General features: G+C 37.8%; 1 protein-coding gene across 2 annotated transcripts in view; it reads right to left on the reverse strand.

Annotated features, from left to right (window-relative positions):
• The window catches only part of LOC107318199 (phospholipid scramblase family member 5-like), a 92,228-nt gene that overhangs the window by 43,077 nt on the left and 26,704 nt on the right, over positions 1-22,447 (reverse strand). Inside the window, exon 1 of one of the 2 annotated variants that reach the window (XM_032446496.1) lies at positions 5,840-5,966. The exons of the other annotated variant lie outside the window; for it this stretch is intronic. The gene's annotated coding sequence lies outside the window, so the exon portion shown is untranslated. Of the gene's footprint in view, positions 1-5,839; positions 5,967-22,447 lie in introns of those variants that run through there. 2 annotated transcript variants of the gene reach the window in all.

A 22,447-nucleotide genomic window follows, 5' to 3' on the forward strand; every position in this document is an offset into this window, starting at 1 on the left:
ATGGAAATTACAGGCACTAAATATAAAACACCACAAGAAACAGTGATGGTATCATATACTGTAATTCCAATACATTTCTAAACTGGGGAACAAGGGATAATCTTTATTTTCTGGATTCCAATGTACTAAGATCTTAATGTTATAAAGGTTTTGCAACTATTACCTAAGATACAATTCTAAATTCTAAGCTGCTTTTATTTTTACTTCAGAATTCACCTCATTCATTGAAATGTTAACTCCATATCTATTAAAGTTTTGCCTTGAGCAAAGAATTATTGGGCTTTTTGTTTTATTTTGTTTTTCATTTTTACATTTAAAAGCTGTCTGCTAAAATGAAGCTATTTAATCCCTTGTCATCACATGGCCATAAAAATTGCAGGCAGACAGAAGTTAGCAATGGCTGCTTCACAGGCCCCACAGCAATGCATGGTAACAGATTTTCAAAGCAGTTCAAAGAGTCCAGTTTCCATCTGTGTTTGGTGAAGGGTGCAAAAACCTTGGGGCCATCTGAAAACTCTGCTTCATCTCTAACACTTGGAATAACAAAGGTGTTATTTTTCAAAGCCACATTCTCCCCTCCTGGGGTGGCTCAGCAGATATAGTTCAGGGAAGGTGGGAAACTTCAGAGTAGATATTCTCCTTCTAGACTTTGCCTCCTTCAGGGAGTTCTTTTGAGGATGTCACAATGGTGGCCTATATAACATGGGTTACTGCCAGCAGAGGCCAACAGTTAATGAACCCTATAGACAAATTCTTTCTTCTGATTTCAGCACAAAAATCTGCAGAAAAACAGCATCTATGTTCTTCCTACACACCCTTCTCTTCAAGCCCAGGAGTGTTATTTGATCAAAAGAAAGTAGAGGGTGCTCTACACCCATTGTACAACTCCAATTTGTGCAGAGGTATCTTTTACATCCAGCTAAGCAAGCTTTGCTAAAGAAAACAATAGGAAAGCATTAACAAAGGCGATGATTAGTTTGCTTTCTTCCTGTTAAGTAGCCAGTTGCTAATATGCACTTTATTTTCAAACACAGGGCAAGTGTTTCTCTGATGTTTATTTTCACTTTGCAGCTGTATAAAGTCAAATTAAATAAACCAAAAACTAACTTGCTAATTATTTGCTAGGCATTTCCTGTAATATTGCTCTATTAACCTTCTGATATTGCTTTTTTTTTTTTCTTTTGTTTTTACCTGGTCTCACACAAACACATATAAAAACAAACACAGAGAACAAGTTCACCAGAAAACACTGATATGCATATGCAAATGAAAAAGCAGTAACTGCAAGAATGTCCTTAAAACAAAGACAGTCCTGGGTAATACAGGCCTTTGAAGTATTAAATAAAAAAATAAATCCAACTCTAGGCATCACAGAAAAGGAAAAATTCTTCAAAAGCATTTTTACTTTGCCTAAATGCTGCAATGCATAAACAACACCTCTGTTTACATTGGTCTAGGTGCTTTGCTTGGTGACATATCAAAGTCTCAGAAGGCTGTTTCAGTATATTCACATCAATTTTAATGACCCTTGACTCAGCTTACTTCCAAACCTTGCCAATGTTGTGGTCAGTATAATTTCATGAGGTTGACAGAAGCATACATCTAACTCAATATTCCTGTTAGAGTCTGGGAAGTACTTCTATATGGAGGAACTGGTGAATGGCTTTGACTTCTTTGGTATTCAAGAATACATGTAATAAAACAGCATCATCAATGGATTTTGCTTAACTCATAAAGATGTGTTTTCTCATACATAGGTTACTCTACTACAGCAATATTTCCAGAATATTTTGAGTACTGCCTTCTTAACTAGTTCAGTTTCTAGAACTGGATTCATCTTTAATATGCTTTTCCATCTCCTTCTTCCTCCTCCTTAAGACAATGTGATTATGTTTTAGCTCTATCTATTCCATTAGTGTTATGCAAATCATTTCAGTGAAAATAAAGCAACACAAAATCAGCATGAAAGAGCTCCGTTCCAAGGTCCCTGCCTCTCTTGCAGTGCTGAGATTAGTGGGTGGGTGCACAGATGATGGTTCTTTTTGGGGAGGAGGTGTAATGCACCATCTGTTCCCACTGTTGGTAGAAATCAAAGTGGAAGAGAACATAACTACTCCATACTCACACAACCTTTCCAAATGCCCATGGCTTCCTTTTATATTGGAATCTGATTCCATGTCTGCCACTGCCTATAGGGATCCACATTGTCCACGGGCATTTCTTTCTTTGTTGTGAGGCTCCAGGCCTCATGTATTTGTTCAAAGCTTCTCCTGAGGCAATCTCTACCCTGACTTGCATCACATTGCTCACCCTCTGACGTCATTCTTGGTGAGAGTACAGGCAAACTGGTCCTAAATTCAATGTGAAAATATATTATAAGATCAAGTATTAATTCCACATAGTTCCATCATTAACACTACATTTTTGCCAATGCTTAGATCACAGAGTTGGATGGATAAAGTCCCAAAACAAAAACTAGATTGTTTTCTTTTACCCTGTACTATGCTATCTTTGTATTAATCATTCTATTATTCTGAGCAATTTAAAATTGTAACTCAGCAAGCATCAGGTAACAGCAATTCTAATTTCTGAATAAAGATAGATGGGTTTGGCTGAAGTCTTTTTAATACACTGGAAGATTTTAAAAGACACAAGTACAGAAAAATTTGGTTTAATGGAAGATAGGGCTGTTCTCTCTGCTTGTGCACAGGCATTTGTAGGACATCTTGACTGTCCCTGGCACGGAGCATTTGATGTGTAAGAATTGCTGGGGAACGGGGAGCAATGACATTTTTGGTGGGAAGGAGAGTACTTTGAAGTTATGCATTGTTCTGTCTTTTCTAGTTTTATACACTCCCCATCACCATGGTAACTGACTGCTCCAGTGAAAGAGGAAACCTGCTTGGAATTTGTTTTTGAGAGTCATGCATGTACTGTTACAACAGCAGTTTCTGACTAAATTATTAATTTCATGTCATCATCCAGCTTAGCTAAGCTATGCAAACTTGCAGCAGCATGAGGGGCTAACCCCAACAGGAATTTCTGCACTGTGTGCATGTTGAAAGAAAATAACTAATTTAAGCAGTATGAGATTAAATATTGCAATAAAATATCTACTAATCTAGGATAATGTTACACGGATTTTTAATCTTGTGAACTGCTATCTGTTAAGCAATATCATAAACATTTTTGAAGGTTGTCATTTGAAGGTGAAAAATCCAGGTTTGCTGAAAATATTATTATGGCTTAATAATCATTGCTTACTATGCATCAAATATATTTAGACCCCTGATATGCTATATATTTGGATATCAATAGTTAAATCATATAATATATATTAGCATCTATATCTATATAGACAGCCACAGATGTATAGAAAATTCCTAGTGGGTAAAGTTACTGAGAACTATTATTTTTGAAAAAGAAACATGGTGAAGATCAAATTATCAGGGCTATATCAGCATGTGACCTATTTACATATTGTAGTACTAGTCACTGCCCAGTGGCACTGCAGGGGCTTGGGCCAATAAATTTTAAACTTATGTACATGAGGTGATACATCTAAAACCTCTCTCAGGCAGTCTAAAACTTCATTTCCAGCTATCAGCACCATTGCGACCCAGATTAAATGGGAAACATCTAACATTCACAAAGTACAGACCAGCAAAGATATAAATCCTATGTCTTCCTGCAAAAATTTCAGAAAATCCTTCTGGAGGGAAATACCCCTTGTGTATTTGAATGCTCCAGGTACATTTGCAGTGAGTTAATAGAAAAAAAAGTAAACGTTTTATGCTTCCCTTCACACTCCCTCCTAAGATATCATCATAAAAGTAAGAAAACTACTCTGTTAATGTAAAGCGTGCCATTTACTAGGCAAAGAATTTTCTTTATGTTGCAATAGTTGTATGCACGACAGTAAATTGTCTCCACACATTAAGCTTCTAGACATTAAAAAAAACACTCCACATTCATTTTTATGCCTCTTACCAAGGAATGCGAAAGCTACAAAGTAATCATTTATGCATAGGTTTCAGCAAAATCTAGCCCTATGCATATACAAGTAATGTATAGCCAAGAAAAAGAAGCATCCTCATGCTGTATTGAGCGGCTACCATATAGGCACACAAACCACAACCAACTTTAAAAAGCAGACAGTATATGCACACACTGAATGGGAAATCAGGCCTGCAACTTCTGTACAAAGTCACTGGTTGTTTAGAAAGCAAAAAAGAAGTTACATACATTTTTGTTTAATTCTGACATCTGCCCAGCAACTGACTTGGTGCCGGAGTGCACACAGCAATTACTAAAATTGCAAATAGGAAACGCAATCCCAGACACCAAATACTGAAATTATCAATACACACTGAGTTTGATACCAGAGGTCTTCAGCAAGTTGTACGCAGAAATGGATCTAACACTACTTTAGTCATGTGTGTAGAACCACATCAGTCCAGATATACTTTTAACAGTTAACAGCATTAGATACTTAAGACTTTCCCCATTCTTTGCAAACCCAGTTCCCATTTATTAGGGAACATTAAATTGATCATTTTTAATTAGTAAATGAGATTTCTACCTCTTAATAAGTACTTAAATACTCTCTTGAAAGAGATAAAAAGTGCTACTGAAAAGCAAGAAGTAAAAATGGAAAAGGCTCTGCAAGTGTTAATGTAAAACTGAAACACTGACACAGAGGCAGGGCTTCACTTCCCTTAGCTACGCACACTATCTGCAACAGTCCAGAACTGTGTAATTATGACACTACCAGGCTGCACCAAACTGAATAACCACTGCTCCTGGGTTGGCATGTTCCAGTACTTCACCACACCAGCGTGGCCATGTATCCTCTCACTGGAGTAGATCTGCATTTAATTCAGGAAACAAATATAAGAGATCGCATCCTTCTGCACTTGCAGATGTGCCTGCTGTGCAGAGTTGCCCTTACTTCAAGAGATACTTCATTATTAGTGAAGAGGTAATATTAATAAAGCTTACTTTATTAAGCTTTATTTAAAAAAAAAAAATACTTCTCAGCCTTTGGAGGTTGTTTTTGACTACTTTAACACCCACTGATGCATTGACTGTGTTCAATGTACAGAAAGGTACATGGCCTAATTTATGCAGAGAGGATTACTGTGCATAATGTTTGCAACTATAAGTAGGTTTGAGTTAGTCTAGATCCATGCAGGGAAAAAAAAAAAAAAATCTATAAAGCACAATCCATTTAAAACAGACTCATAAGCATATACTCATTATATACATGAATTGTGCTCTAGGAAAAGCTACAAGCACTCAGATCTAAAGATTACGATAGCCTGACTGTATTTAAATTACAGTTTAAGAACACCCTTTGACACATGTTTAGGAAGCATTTTCTGCATCCTTTTTGAACCTACACAGTTTAGGGTGGGCACACAGTGCAGGTAAGGATGACCAGCCCCAGGAGATAATCATCTTCCCTATGCTGTCCCCAAGCAGTCATCAAACTGGGAGATGCCATCTGTTCTATGAAAAGATCAGCTAAAGCAGATTTAACTGATTAGCAAAGCACCCTATCTGGTAGGAGAGCTCCATGCACATCCTTCATGAACCAACATCTGATGCTCCCAACCAGAGCCTTATAGTCTGAATTCAGAAGCTCTGCCCGAGGCTGGAGAGCAGTTTGTCCCAGACAAACAGTTACAGTGTAGCTCATCTCAACTGGAACTTTTTCATGATTGAATTAGACATCTGTAAGCAGACTGCTGAAGCAATTCCTCCACCAATCCCAGAGAGGAACACAAATTTGACCAACTTGCCTTTATCAAGAGAGATGCAAGGGAATTCCACTGACCTTCATTTAATGTGTCAGCAGATGCCTCTTCTTGTCACACGACACTCAGTTTGATGGAGCTGTGCTCTGTTCCAAGATGCCTAATTCCACTAATAATAATCCCCTGTAATAGGCTCATGTCTCGAGCAAGAACCATTAATCTGACTCCCCCACCTCCAATTCTGACCAGCAGTCAGAGAATCCCCACCCCTCTACCACTGAGCTACAGACTGTGTCAACAGGAATTAAGCAGGCAGCCATGGCACCAACTGCTGCGGTCCCTAATTCTTTGTCCCACAAATATTTCAGCCTTTTTATAGATCATCAGTAAGTGCCAGAGAACACCATTGATGCTACTTCCCACCATCTGTATATTATGAAATCACCCTTACAGCTTGCAAGATTACAAGCTAGAGCAGGGAGATGTTTCTGTTTGGTCTGCATACTCTCCTACTCACTTTCATTTTTAGCTCATAGTAGACTGCATACACTGTTTGAGTTGTTGATACACTCAGGAACTGGTGATATACTTAAGACCCCCGAATACAAGCATCACCAATTGGATCCAGATATACACAGTGTCTGAAGAAGTTAAACATCTACCACACCTTAAAGCAAAATAAAAAAGGCAGGAAAGAATGCAGCTTCCACTGAAATGTAGTTGAATTCCATATTTTCCTCATATATTAAGCATCAAACTGATGGGCAGCTAGAGGGACTGGTTTACAAATATATCATTACCGCAGTATGATATTTACTATGATGACAATATGATATTTACTGTTGTCATCATAGTAAATTGTCATTTCCCTTATGTGAAATTAATTACAAACCTAGTTATCTGGATGCAGGTTCTGTTGTTGTGGGGGGTTTTGTTTGGTTGGCTTTTGTTCTGTTTTGTTTTTGCTTTTTAAGGGCACATCTTATAAGCATAGAAAAAAAGTTAAATGCCAGAATCTGTCAGGATAGATGGAATACAAAAAAAACAAGAAAGGAACATGTATTACAGGTAGCAACTCTGTATTAGCTACTCTAAATTGTAGGCAAGGGAATGGTGTGTTACTGTTCATGGAGTCGTAAAGCTTTTAAAACACCTGTAAAATCCTATAGACCAACCCTCCACCCACCACACCTACCACTGATATTGCCCACTAACCCACGCCCATAGACACCACATCTACCATTTTCTTAAACATCTCCAGAGACAACGACTCCATTGCTTCAAACTGATCTGATAAAGAAAAACATACTTGTCAATAATACCTTCCTATTAAACACTGATGCCATAGACATGCCTTGTAACTCAGTTTAGGGTGACAATACATGTTTACATGGTCAGACTGCAATGGATAAGCTGTAAACTCCTAACAGAAAAACTTATTCGCCCTTTCTAGGAGTCTGGGAATGTTGATGTTCAAGAGAAATGAACTTTTTCCACCCTGGTTTGTCCCATCTACTATCTTCACCACATTCAGTTGCTAGGGGGAATACCAACAAAGTGAAACATCATTTTTTGCTGCGTACAATATGCTTTTTAAGGGTTTTATTCCATTTTACTTATCAAACTCAGAAGCCAAGTATCGATCCTACTGAGACCTTGTGAGGGAAGATTAAAGCATTCCAACATGCTTGTCTACAGGTGTGCCATGTTGAATTATGATCTTCGCATAATTCATAGAATGAAAAAGTTGCACCAAGAAACCAACTGTTAATCAGTGTATAGACATAGGAGATCAATCTTTGATTCGTATATTCACAAATCCTGTTTACTTGGCCACATTAGAGAACAGACGGGTGTTCTGGAATGGATTCTTAGAAATGATGGATGTAATTGTCAAAACTGCCAAGGTCAATGTATAATGTTCAAAAAAGAACCAACTCATTTCAAGCACCTTCCATTTATCATTCATGCAATTTGACCCCCAGTTCTCTTTGTAATAACATAGTATGAGGGAACAACTGCTGTGTTCATTCCTATATACTCCTGTGGACCTTTAAATATCATGCAGGTCACAGCCTTTCTAGAAGACTGAGGACATTTGTACATAACTTTTTTCCACTCTGAAGTATGTTGAAGCTATTAGATGAGGCCTGACTTTAATAAGAGTAAGTTTACTTTCCTTGGAGTTGTTGTGCTGCAGTACTATATACATTTGAGTGGAACACATTGCAGATTTTCATATTTTTTTCCACTTAAGAAACGCACATTTATTTAAAATAAGCTTTGAAAAACATACCAAATAAGTTGCTTTTCAAAATTGGAATGTTCCTACCAGCGATGATGTATCTTAGTTACTTAACACCATGCTGTGGAATATAAGCCAACACTAAATAATGAGGGTTAGGGAAAGATTCTCCCTATGGGCAGTTTAGTCCATAACTCAGCCATTTCTTTTAAATACCAGCCTTGGTCAGAGTCAGGATAACAAATTAAGGGGAATGGCCTGGTGGTTTTCTGTAGTATTTAGATTTAATTATCTGGAAGTAATTGATAACATTCTAACTTTCAAATTTAGATGCAGCAATTGTAAATTTTTAGGAATTCTAGTTTAAATAAGGTATTTTAAAATTCCAGAAGCTCAAAATGGGAATTTCCTGGCATTATTTTTCATATAGGTGAACAAAAGAAAGAAGCACACTTCTGGCACTTCTTGTTACTGCTTTCTGTGCTTTCGTTTGTTTGTAATTTTCACCACTCTTCTTTCACAAGCTGTTACACAAACTGGCAGAGTAAACCTAGAATTAGATAGTCAGCAGGTATAGAGAACAGGACTTTGTTTCAACATTACAGAGGGTTCAAAATTCTTTTTGAAACTGAATACAGCCATAACATCTAGCATTTTTTACTGGAGCATAAGATAGCTAGACTGTTTGCTTTTCAAAGAAACTACACTTTGGTTCATTTTCTATTGAACAATTAAGAACCACGCTAAGTCTGAGAGCAGTAAAACCCAAAATATACAACTGAACACTCTATGAACAGTTGGCAACAAATAGCTTTATGAAGGAGGTGGAGAGGCCTATGACCGTCAGTCACAGGAATAACTTCAATCACATTCTTTAATCCTACCACTTTCAGTAAGAAAGCATGGATAATGAAACATCATTGTGCACAAGCGCCAAACTCAGAAAAGCATCCTTTAAACAGAAACTTAAGAAATATTTACTAAATTTTCTAGCACTATTATCTTTTAATGAAAACATAACAACCAGCCATTCACATCTGTTGCAATGTCATAACTTCCCCAAATAAATGAGTTCATTTGTCCTCAAGCACATGACAATGTAATAGAGTGGGTAGGTGGTTTGTATAATTGCTTCATTTCTCATAACATTGAAATAAGTCAGTTACTTGTGGACTGAGAAACTGTGACATCAGCCTGAATAACAACAGAAAGATATAAAGATAGGAAAGCAGGTGTCTGAAATAGTAGATGATTGTTTTAGAAATTTCTTACATAAAAGAATCATTTGAGTTGGAAGGGACCCTTTTGTCTGATTTTTGTACCTTACTGCTCATCTGCAATCTCAGCTTTTTCCAAAAACACTCTGAAATAAGATTAAAAACTTTGATATCTAAGCAGACAATCTCCAGAAAAACTGTGTGATAACTTCAACTTATCTGGTCAAGATGTCATAGCAGGGAATTAGGAAATAAAAGGTTCGGTTCCAAACTATGGCAGGGAGGAGCAGAAAGCTCATAAGATCTCCACATTCCCTCTCAGAGTCAACATAGATGCTGAGGACAATAAGTCAGCAAAGGGTTTGAAATGCAAGCTACTATGGGATATCAGTCATCACCCTTGCAGATATTAGATGCTTATCAGATTTAAACACAACTTATTTAAGCATTTCACTTGCCAGGAACACAGCTGATGTTCTCCCACCACTCCACCACAATAGGACAACTGGAGGACTTGCTCCAAGTACTCCAGGTGCCAGTATAGAGACACCCTGGCAGGCAGGCAATGTGTGACCCCTCAATCTTGTCTTGCTTCCAAACACAGTGGAATACCTGTAGGGCAGCTCTAGTTTGTAATTCAGAGCTGGCTTGGCTTATGCCCATCTGCTGGGGATAGGCAAAGTGTCAGCATGCAGAAGTGTGCACAACCAAGCTCACTCCTACTTTTTTTTTTTATTTATTATTTTTTATTTTTTTGTAGCAAATTAGCATGCATTATTGCAAAACCTTTTGATGACTTCAGGAGAAAAAAAAAAAGTGAGAATATACTTTGTGATCCATAAAACAGGGGATAAATTAATCTGATTCATTTTCTAGTCCTTTACACCCCATTGCTTTTTCAGCCAACTTGATATTCAGGTGTAAAGCCACTGTAGAGACCAAAGCATGCTTTGTAAACAGCAGCAGCTTTGAAGTATAACCCATGCTGCAGGTGGAGATCAGGCAATGCTGCTTTTGTACATAAATTTCAGGCGTCCGGTCAAACATAACTTTAAAAAGCAGTAAAGGAAAGCGTACAAATTAATGCTCCTGATGAAGCTATTGGTTGTACCTTTCCAATGCATCATGACATCAGATTGCAGCAGGCCCTAGCCTCCACATGTGGAATTCATCAGGAAGAACCAGTGGCAGCATCTAATCAGTAACCACAAATACCAGGGATGCCCAGAGGCAAGATTGCACCCCTGCAGATATGCTACACAACACTGGATAACAGGTACACTAATGATGAGGGCTCATGCTTAGGTACTAGATATGACCCACTTACTTGCCTTCAAATTAGATCACATAAGCTTGGAGTGCAAACCCATGGAGCTATTTCATTAGAGTGGTTATCCATGCTTCAGGTGCCAGCCTTGCAGTATGAGGACAGTGACTGCATATTACTCTGGCTATCAGTACCCTTCACACACAGACAGTGGTGTCAAAAGTTATCACTTGCAGATAAGAACTGTGAAAGATGTGAATACAAGTGTCAAGCTCTCTCTCTAGAGTGTAGTGTTCATCCACTGAAAATGCATATATTGCTTTACCTCAGAGACTCAGTATATGGAAACAGGAGCTGCTTTTCCATCTTTTACATCTGCTGAGTTCTCTGCTGAGAAATTATTATTCAGCTTTTATAGAAGGAGAAAATTTTATTGTTTGTTGGCCCTACTTCAACCAGCATAGCACCAGCACTTTACAAAAGAACAGGTGACTTGCAAGCAGGATGCTACAGTGGGACACACATCTCTGCCCCAAGATATTCATTGCACTGCTCAGCTGTGAGATGTTGGGCAAGGCTGCCCCAGTCCCTGCATGAGGGTGAATGGCAAAATTTGTGTACCAGAAGGGGAGCTGTGCTGTAATGCTGAAGAGTTAGACTCTTTCTCTAAGATAAGAGTCTTTGGACAATCACATATAGCACAAAGCATTTATTATAGAGCATTCCTACAAAATACTATTTGTAAAAATGTGTGCAAGACAATGCTCACCTGATGCATGATCTGAAGGAAAGACCATGCACTAAATTGGTTCCATTAAATCCAGTGAAGGATTTAATTTAATCTATAAATTGACTCAAAATGGTATCAGAGAAGAGAAACTGCAGGAAGTGATATGATTGCCATTAATGAATTGAGCTTTAAGTGCAGGATGTGCACCCTCCCAGCTGTATAACTGTACTGAAACAGAGCTATCTACAGCTGTATACCTATTTAATTGAAGCAGCACAGGAAGACAGTATCATCTGGTTAGAAGGAGAGCTTCTGTCAGATGTCAAATTTGTTCTTTCTTCAGCTTAAGTCATCCAATCCCTATAAAGCATAACCAGGATGTTCTAATAATCTTTGGATACACAATAGTCTCCTAATATCCCCAGCACTCCCCCCAGCTTGCAACTGGAGCATTTTTGAGGGTAAAAATTTCTATTTTATATCAATCTGGCAATAGAGCAATAAAACATGCTTTAACATTTCTATGATACAAATAAGGTTGATAAGTACTCCTGTCTCATATATGCAAAGCATGATTTCATCTTCCCTGTTTATCATCCAAAATACAAGGGAAGCAGAAATATAATTACTTCTCCTATTTTCTGCTAACATTGTTGGATAACGTAGGCTGTATTACTTGTGCAAAACAGACCAAAGGGATGGTAGCGTCAGAACAGAAAATGGAAGAAGAAAGTCAGCTTTGAAGTCTACCTGTACATCTTCACTGCACTGCCAGCTCTGAGCTCGTTTTGAAATAAACAAAGATGATCACACAAAATTTGAAGCCATCAGACACATTGCTACATGAAGACTTCACATCAAGTTTTCTCTTTTTTTGTGTGCGTGTGGAAAAATAAAAACCCTGATGTTCTGAGATGAGGACTACAAGCAGATTAGTTACATCTAGCATATAATTAATGTTCTCAGCATTTCAGCAAAGATGAACACTTTGAAAACTTCTAGAAATTAGGGCTATTTTGTGAATGTATAGTATGAAATCCTGTCATTTTCATGCAGAAGTGACAATTCTGAAATCTTCACAGATGTTCTGTTAAAGCTAGTAATTTCTCCAGGATGATCAAGAATGCTTTACTCAGCTGTTCTACCAACATTAGAATAATAACAAATCAAATCAAGTTCTAAATTACAATACTTCTTGTCCTCAGGGCTGCTATTCTTGTTTTACTTTCCATGCTTTGAATCATGATTTTAAATGAGACAGCAGCTAAATGATAAAAGCTTTACTAAAGCTTGAGTAAATGAACAGGAGGATAGTGGGCAATCCATTTATATTTAGTAAGCCACAATATCACAGGGAGAGCTTTAGCTGGTCATAACCCTCTTGTGAAAACACCTGCATGTTAACACCTGGGAGAGCAGGCTTCAATGGAAAGGAAAATGACTTGAACAGGTTGCATCTGACAATGCATCACACAGAGGTAGATGGTGAAATAGAAGACTGCACAAGTGTAGACACACTTGGTTCAACAGTTGCTTACTGGAACACAATAGATTTTAAGATCTGGTAGTCTGCTATTGGTGACAAATTCACTAATGTTACATAACCCAATAAAATACTTGGTTAACAGCATTGCACTTAGCTTGAAACAAACAAAGCTACTGTCAATATTCCTTTTAATTAACCCAATAGTATTAGCTGCTTATCACTTCATTCCCCTTGGTCCCAGTGGGCAACCTGAGAGGCAATTCTCACTATTACTTAGCTCCCATGGCGTAATCCACGAGAGGCTGTCATCTTGCCATGGCTTGTGACCTCTGACCCAATCACTTTCTTCCTTTTAACATTACTACCTTTGCACATTTAATGAACTTTGTACACGGTTAAAGAGATGTCAGCACAGAGAAACGATGGTTCCTGCTGAGAAAGGCTCCATTGTTTCTATAAGTCTAATTGACCTTTCACATCACAGAAACAAGGAAAAAAAAAATCAATATAGTTACTTAGTCACCAGCCTAATGCTATCTTTTATAATTAATATGCTAACCACACTGCTTTTGGAACACTGACACCCAAACACCCCTTGATGTACAAAAATGAATTCTCATTAATAACCATTATATTAATCACTGTTGCCCAGAACTGGAACCTGACTGCGAAATCCCCTGGTGGAAATTGCTATAATCGTTCAAACTGCAGGAACGAATATTTTTTCTTCAGCATAATTACTGCTGTCTTCTTATTGAAAAATATCCATTAGATGGCAGCTTTTGGTTACGTAAATCAAGTTGATTAATTTTTAATTCTTACCATTTATATGACATTGCACAAGTAAAGATCTTTGATAATTTAAATGATTAGCTGAACAATTATTAAAGCAACTTGCAGCAGTTCAAATATTCATTTAGTTACAAGAAGAGACATACATCATTAACTTCCAATTAAAATAAAGTTGGGAAATTGTAAATGCTGATACAATAAAAAGTATACTTATATTCTTATCAATAAAGTAGTATACTACTGTGAAAATACTGCTTTGACTTCAGCTGAAAGCAGGCAGTTTACCTAGCACCAGCTTTCTGCAGCTGCTCCATGAGTGAGGAGGCAGAAATCCCATCATCATGTGTTTGAAAGCCATTGGGAAGAGGCATCCAATAGCAGCACAGCATTTACACTGCTCCCCTAAGTCCTCCTCCGAGAGGGTGACACAAACCAGCTGCCAACTCCCTGCACCCGTTCAGCTCCAGACAGCACTTCAGGCAGCAGCCTGTTCCACTGCCTGCTCTGTGACTTTCCACAGAGACATTCCACAATTCTGCCTGGGCTCAAGCATATTTTTGTGCTAAAGCATCCAGAGCTGACCAGTAGGTACGTCCACTCCCACCCAGACTCAAAGTAAAGCATGTTCCATCCTCTGTTCCACACCTCACCCCACATCAGCAGACCACTGAACCCAGCACAAGCCATAGCACTGTTACTTTTCCAATAGAAGTCCCGTGCAAAAAAACAACAACAAAAAACACTTGCTTTTATGCAATAATCCAGTGGCATTTGTAGTCAGCTGGCATTGATACTAATCTAGCATGACTAACTACAGCAGAAAACTACTCAAATTTTCTACTTTTATTACTGATATTTGTGGATTTGGACTGGTCATCAAACCCTCATAACTGTCCAAAAATTTCCATCCACTGAAGAGGAAAAGGAAATGCTGAAATTTAAAACTGGTGATTTCCAATGTATTACCTTATCTTTCTACACACGTGGCAGGCTATTTCTGTACTCAAGAATTTTCCTTACATTCATTCTTCAAGCACTATAGGAAGATAAATATAGTAACACACCCTCATATTTACATTCTGACATGGGCACCTTGACACTTGTTTTGAAACAGAAGATGAAACTGGGCAGGAAAACAAGCATAGGTTAATTCAAAGATTGCCTTTCAGTAAAGTCTTAGAAGAAAAATCATAAGAGCAAATGAAACATAGGACTTCAGTGACCTAATTTCTCATCACAAACCACCTGCCTATCCATGCTTCTGTAGACTATTGTTACCTCTTGAGTCTGAACACCTAGAAACAGAGGAATATCTTAAGATTATTTTTAACAATTAATTGAGTCTCCCCAATAACAAAATTTATTCTAAACACTCCACTCATATTTTATCATAAGATGTGTTTGGGGAAAAAAACTTTGGGGAAAGTTTTTTTCCCATAGAAAAAGTTTATCTCTGGAAAACTTCTGCAGGGAAAGTTATGAGTTAATACATTTCTTTACTGTTATCAGCATGTGGAGGAAAACAGCTCCACAAAGGGAATAGACAGTATGAGCTACTACTGTGTCAATTAAACCCCCACATTCATAATGCCCATGTCCTTTTCCTACCCCCTTCTTCCTTGGTGGTCTCCAGATATTTTTCTTAATACCAACAGCCAAAAAGAAAAAAAAAAAGATACTAGAAGCAATTTCTTCAGTACAGTCAGACAGACTTTTTTGTAGTTTAATATTTGAAACTGCAGCCCCTGTAACTTCAAGGGGCCACCACTCCACTATTTACACAGATGTTAGAGAAGGCAGCCTGTAACCATCTACCTCCGCCCCTGTGGTCACCTTTGCCTCTGAGCAGTCTTTGGGAGGTACATTAATAACATTTGTGTTAGATACCCATTTCTAAGTTACAATATTTGCATTTCACATTGTCTGTGTGGAATGTAACTTAATATATATCCATGATGCTGGGAGATGTTTACATAGTATTTTATGATTAGTTCAACTGGAGACCAGTGTATTTCACAGGCTAGTACTAATACTCCAGATAGTCAAAGAACAGGCAAGATACAATTTTGGTTTTGTGGAAGAACTGCTCACAAAGTTTGGAATACATTTTGAAGGAATAAACATCAAGCTACAAAGCAGAAATAAAACTGATTAAATCTTGCACACTGAAACTAGAGTAAATCTTTTTCAGGAAAGGCTAAATAAAAGACGAAGGCAGCCTGAGCATATACTCATTTCAATCAAAAAGCAGTAATTGCTTGGTAATGCAATTGAACAAGCATTTTTGTCTTTCCCGACCATCTAGCTTTGGCTCTTCTTTAACACACTTCAAAGCAGCAACTATACTATTGAAGTGTTATAGGAACTTGTCTTAGTCCCAACGGGGACAGAATTGTTTTCTTCAAAGAGTCTGGTATGATCCTACGTTTGGGTTCTGGGAGAAAAAACAACGTTGATAACACACCAACGATTACAGTTGCTGCTAAGCAGTGCTGTACAGAGCCAAGGCAGTTCTCAGAGAAGAGCCTAAAGAGCTAGAAGGAAACAGAACAGCTGACTTAAACTAGCCAAAGGGATATTCCATACCATGTGATATCAAGTGGAAAGATTTTCTAGGTGGGAGTTGACCTCTCTTCTGCTGCTTAGGGGCTAGCTGGGCAGTTTTTCAAGGATGGTGAGCAATTACTTGTGCATCACTGGTTATGTATTTCTACATATGTGTGTGTGTATCACAACTATTACACTTTTCCTCTTCTCTATCTTAGTAAATAGTTTTATCTCAACACTCAAGTTGAATTTATTTTTCTTGATTCTCTCCTTCATCCCATTGAGAAGGAGGGGGAGGGGAAACAAATGACTCTGTAGGGCTCAGCCACGTGCTGGCTTAAACCACAACAGAACTGATGTGAACATTTCTTTTGATTTTTACCTTTTAATACTCTCCTCTTACAATATAGACTATGGAAATTGGTAGAGGGCTTATTCCATAGGACCTTCCTGCCTCTTTAATCTTCAGCTTTGCTTTCTGAGCTGCTGCAGGTGCCCATGCCCTGCTGGCAGGGCGAGTGTGGGTCTCCCACTGGGAATTTTACTCAGTCAGGTGTCATGCAGCCCTGCTGAGCCACAAACAGTGAGCAGAACCTGCCGGGGGAATATTTGCATTGTGGTTTTTCCTTTTGAATCAAAAGGTGTTAAAAGATGTCATTGAAGAGCTTAGAATAGTGACTAAGCATTTTCTATACTTCAGTCTCTCTTGGTCTAACTTAGTCATATGGCCTCCTGCAGGTATGCCTAATAGCTCCAGCTCTAGTGCCTATATCTTTTCACACCTTTTTACCAAGAAGGAAGCATTGTCTTTGATTGTCCATCAGCCCTAATCCTCTCTCAGCATGAAGCTTGTTAGCATAATTGGAGAGAAGAAACCAAAAAAAGGTACATTATGTGCATCTGCGAGGTTGTGGGGTTTGTTGCTTTTTTTTTTTTTTTTTCAGTAAGGGATAATGTTTGAATGAAAGACCACTGTATTTATTGCACAAATCCAGCACCTACAGTTTTCCTTGAAAGAAATAAGTCTGTGTCTTGTCAGGCTTTGATTTAATATAAGTGATGAAGATTACAGCTATGAGAAAGACAGCCATCATATTGAATATTAGACTTACTGTCCAAAAATAACTGTGGACATTGTCTGACATCACTGAATTCCACTTCAATTTCTTGGTCAATTAGTAAACTGTAAAACTGATTGCAAGGAAATTACTTGATTAGGATTTTCAACATTTTTTCCATGGAAAGAAAAAGATACTTTAGCACCTTCTCAGGTCACTAGAGGGCAAGGAAGGAGAAAAGTTGTGAACCCTAAAAAAAAAAAATACCAGGGTGTTTTAACTCTTCTACCATCTCAGTCTTTAGCAACAAGAAGTTAAAAGGTGATGAGCAACAATAAAAGAAAGCTAACCACCCATCACATGCACTTTGTGTTAGGATTTACTTATTATTTTCATCTCTTGTAAATAACATGATAAATGCCAAAATAAGGACAATTTACCTTAAGATTACAAACTTCATAGAGCTAGTAGAAACTTTGCTATTTGTATTTGCACAATTAAAGATATCAAAGCCAGATCAGGAAAACCAGGCAGAGATATATACAGCTCCTAACACATCAACTTACACTAAACCAAGGTAGAATCTAGTTAATCCCTTGCAGAATAGTAGGAAACAGGGAACTGTAAGTGTTAATCACAAGAGTGCCACAGCTTCTCTTGAGACCATACAACTTGCAACTACACTGACTAACCCTTGCTTCGAGCCAGGTCTAAAACAAAAAAAATAGTCAAGAGATGTTTCATAGGAAAATGTTGTATTTATAACGCTCTTGTGAACATGCAAATTAAAACACTTGTGGAGCAAGTTCTCCAGGCCAGGTTGTCTTCTCTCTGGTTCTAATAGATCTACTCACAAAACAGTCCTATCACTGTTTTGGTGCCATGCGCTTCCCACCTTCACTACCTTGCATAGTGTCTATATGCATTCCTTTTCCACACACTAGCAATAATAGTGATCTATATTTTCCAAACTATATGCCACTCATACAGGCACATCTATGTGCCATTTCTAATCACAAGTGGAAAAAAAAATCAAAGAAGAAACTTTGAATTAAAAAATACATTTGTCTAAGCTTCTGTGTTCATTTTTTAAGTTACTGAATCCCTGAAAATGCTTAAAAGGCAGAATCTTGACAACAGAAAAGATCAAGTTTCACAAACTTAAAGGCAAAGAGAGAAGCATATTATTGCACTGTTTTAAAATCTTTTTTGTGGTATCTGCATTATTTTACTTCATTTTAAGTGTAAATCCTGATCCAGACAAGGAAAACCATTTTCCCTCCTTATCATACATAAGCTAGTATTGCATTAGCTAAAGAGATAACCTGTACAGAATTAAGCAGTGCATACCCTAAATTAACATGTATGATTACAGAAATCTCTCCTTTTATTTCTATTTAAACATTATTATCTAACCTTCCAAATTTTTGACTACTCCAGAGTGTTTGCAGGACAGATAACATTACCCAAACTTCCTTAACTTTACAAGGGAAACCCTGACACACTTGCTCTGGCTTGGAAGCGCAGCTTAATCATTTACACACATTTTAAGTAGTTGATTTAAAGTGAATATGGTCTTGTTACTCTTCAGGCTCTATAGTAGTAATGTTCTTGTAAGCATCAGTTTTGAAGTCTTCAAGTTCAGCAATTATTCTTATATACTCAGATATTTTGACCATCAGGTATGCCTGAGCAAAATGCAGGTCAGCAAGTGAAATTAAACATATCTACACTTGATTGAATTACATGCACTACAGTCTGTCCACAGTTTTTCTAGAGCTTATGGGACCTCAAACTTGTTGCTCCTTTGATCAGTGGTCATGCACGGAAGTTCTTCATAGAGAATCATTGCAGCCTGAGGGAGAGCTCTTGCACAGGAGTAGGAACACAACCTACCTTGTAAAATACTATAATTTTGGGTTTCTATAGAACTGAACTTATCACATAACAAACCAGTTAACTGGGTTTTTACTATGATCTCATAAAACTAAAGCCTTTCTCCACTTCAGCACAGCAAAATTCTGCAGAACACTTGCAAGAAACCCTTTCTTATCAAAGAAGCAGTATGTACCACAGCTTATTCAGAAGTTCAGTTTTTCCTTACACCTGAAGTTACTGACAATACTGATATTTAAGATCCACTGAAGGGTGAAATTCAAGTAGATGAATCCAAGCAAAAGACAAAAAAAAAAAAAAAAAAAAAAAAAATCCAACAGCACAAATCTCTGCAAAATAAGCATTTCAATAATGAACTAAAAAAAAATGTGTGAGAAGCTCATGCAATAAAACATAGGAGAACTCTTAAAAGTTTAGTAAACCTCTTGGTACTTTTGCTATCAAAACTCTAGAATGCAAGGATTTTGGAGATGCACACCCCTATCACTCATTTTGAAGCCCCAACATTAGCCAGCTAGTTTTCCACAGCTATATATGTATACATAGACAATGAAAGTCTTAAGTCCTACTGTGGCAAGTTAACTTTCAAAATTAGCCGTGTAACTTGGTCAGCTACAATGATAGCAGTGTTCCTCTCTTAGATCATTCATAGATCATTGGAGAAGTTTATTTAGGAATTAACTATTTTCTGTGATATCTGATGTGAATATGAGTCAGAACCATTGTCTGCATGTGCATGTACTTTTCCATAAAGAATTACCTTCAACTCCAGCAGAATAGCCTACTACATACTTTTGCAGAGCCAGAAGATGCATTTCCTTAATGCTTTTCCAGGACACTATCAGTATTAAATATATATCAGTCACTATATGTAAATACACATAACAGTTTTAACATAACAGATTCTTCCCTCTGCAGGAAAGAAAAGGAAAATCCATCAAAGAGTGGCGCACAGGGAAATCAAATATCAAATGCTTCCTGCTTCCAAGAAGAAATGTAATATTCTGTGAATGACTGACCTGGCTCTGACCTTGATCATGGTAAGAGATTTGTTTTGGTAGTCTGCTGTAGCCAGCAACCTGCAGAGCAGTTTGGGAATCCAACCAGAGGGAGTTCTCAATGCTGTAGTTAAAAAGCACATTTGTTTATGTGAAGATACTATTGCAGTATTGCAATAATATATTTAAGATTGCTTGACAAATACATTAAAAGAAAGCTAGATAATTAAATACATAAGCATGAAAGGCTTCTTGAAGATAACATAAGGTGAGATGTAGCACTCACCGCTGTGAATCCCGTAACAAAGGCAGCATTAGAACAACATTAGTGGTTTTAATTATAGCGAGACAACAAATTCAAATAAATTTTTTTCACTCCATTTATGCACTGTTGACCTCAGGTACTGCAAAGGTCAGAGAAAAGTTCAGCTTTTGTATAAAGCACCAACAGTACACGTTCCTTTCATATAAAGCATGAGAAAATACTGGGAAAATGAACCAAGCATCAACATGTTAATGTGTAACAGACATATTCCCATTCTAGGGTGGTTTTTTTGCATTGTGTAACTTGTTTCTGATTTTTCCATAAAATAACTGATTTTTAAAAAAATGTTCAGAGTACAAAGTTCCAGCACTTTTCAGTTGAAGATTTATTTGATACTCATTAGATACGCACTGAGTAAACACTGCTGATAAGTAGTTTTAGGAGACTTAAAAGTAATTACCTCCTGTAAGAAGCTTTGAGCCCTTTTTCTTCTCTAGAGTTATGTTAGGTGTACAAGCAGCGCAACCCTGTGAGCATTGTCTTCCCAAAATTCATTGCTTTGAAAAGAATGTAAGGGCGCAACCTCAGAATTCAAGATGGCTGGGTAACACACGTTGAACTGGTAATAAACCATATCATCCACAGCCATCCTAAAGCAAAGCTAATGCTCAACCAGCGGCTTGAGCAGACTGCAGAATCAAGAGGAAAAAAAAAAAAAAGAAAGAAAAGAATAATGCTGCTCAGAAAGCATACAGGGAAAAAAATAACAGTAAATATCCGAAGAAATCTGAGACTCAGAGCAGGTAAAATTTTAAGTGGTCCACAGACTTCCAGATTAGATCAAGTAATTAAACAAAAAACCCAACCTAGCAGACCAGCTTTAGTGACATGGTGCCCCTCTAGCAGGGACACTTCTGTCTCTGACAAAATCCCTTTTTCATGCAAACACAGGCACACTGCCTGTCCACCACTGTACGCTGTACTATTGCATGGGAACACTATTATAGCCTACATTTCAACTACACAGAAGACCTGCCTGTAGAAATACGTGGACAATATCTGAGTATTTATTCACCTCTGAAATCACCAAATTGTCAAGGGAGCAAATGCAGACAGACTGCCAGCCACGACGAGCTGCCTCAGGGAAAGGAGGACATTGCACTGGTTAATTGCTGGAGATGTTCCCGTAACGACTCCCATTGCTTCTGCTGGGGAATACAAAAGACACCCGGAGTGACTTCTGCAGTTGGAGGCTACATGTCCCTAGATATCCAATCCATAGCAAAACCATCTAGCCAGAAGGCTAGATATGAAAAATTTCCCTGGGTGAGGAGGAGAAAGAACTGCAAAAGGCTGGATTTGTTTCTCAGGTATGAAAAGTCACCAACAGCCAGAAAAGCTTTTGTGGCTTCACAAAAAAAAAAAAAAAAAGAAAAAAAAAGATGAGAATCTAACCTCAGCATGACAGTAATTATGTATAAACCATAATATGTCCTCAAATCCAGTGTGATGGTGTTTATATTTCAGGTGTAGTGCAGTTTTAACTTTAGTGGGTTGGTGATTAAATTTAAGGTGTATATGAATAATACATACAGAGTGAAGAGGGACGTTATTATACACAAAAGAAGTGAAATAACCAGTTGGAGACATTGTTACAGAAGTCTGAATGAGCAAGCTTCCAGATGTTTATGTTCACCAGCTTAAAAGATTAATGAGAACACTAAAGATTTATACCCAGCCCCTGGAGCAGAATACAAGTGGGATTTTCTAGTATGAATCTGTCCACTTCCTGAAAGAGGCAATTTCCCAGGTTCAGTGTAGTTGATGCTAACTGGCCTGGAATTAACTGGACTCAAATCCATTTAAATTTAGACCCAACTGAACCCCAAGGGAAACTTGCCATGTTGGCACATGAGACATTCTAACCTTTTGAGCAGCTTCATGGCATAGATAATCATTTTTCTAAGTACTGAACTCTTGTATCGTCAGTGGTTATGGAGACTGCACTATCTTTCAAGCCCTGAAGCTGTTTCCAGAGGAGAGAGAAAAAACACGCAAGCCTGTATCTGGATACTTCACAGAATCACAGAATCACAGAATTACCCGGGTTGGAAGGGACCTCAAGGATCATGTAGTTCCAACCCCCCTGCCTAGCAGGGCCACCAAACATACACCTTTACAAGATCA

The sequence above is a fragment of the Coturnix japonica genome, chromosome 9 (genome assembly GCF_001577835.2).
Source record: "Coturnix japonica isolate 7356 chromosome 9, Coturnix japonica 2.1, whole genome shotgun sequence".
NCBI lineage: Eukaryota > Metazoa > Chordata > Aves > Galliformes > Phasianidae > Coturnix > Coturnix japonica.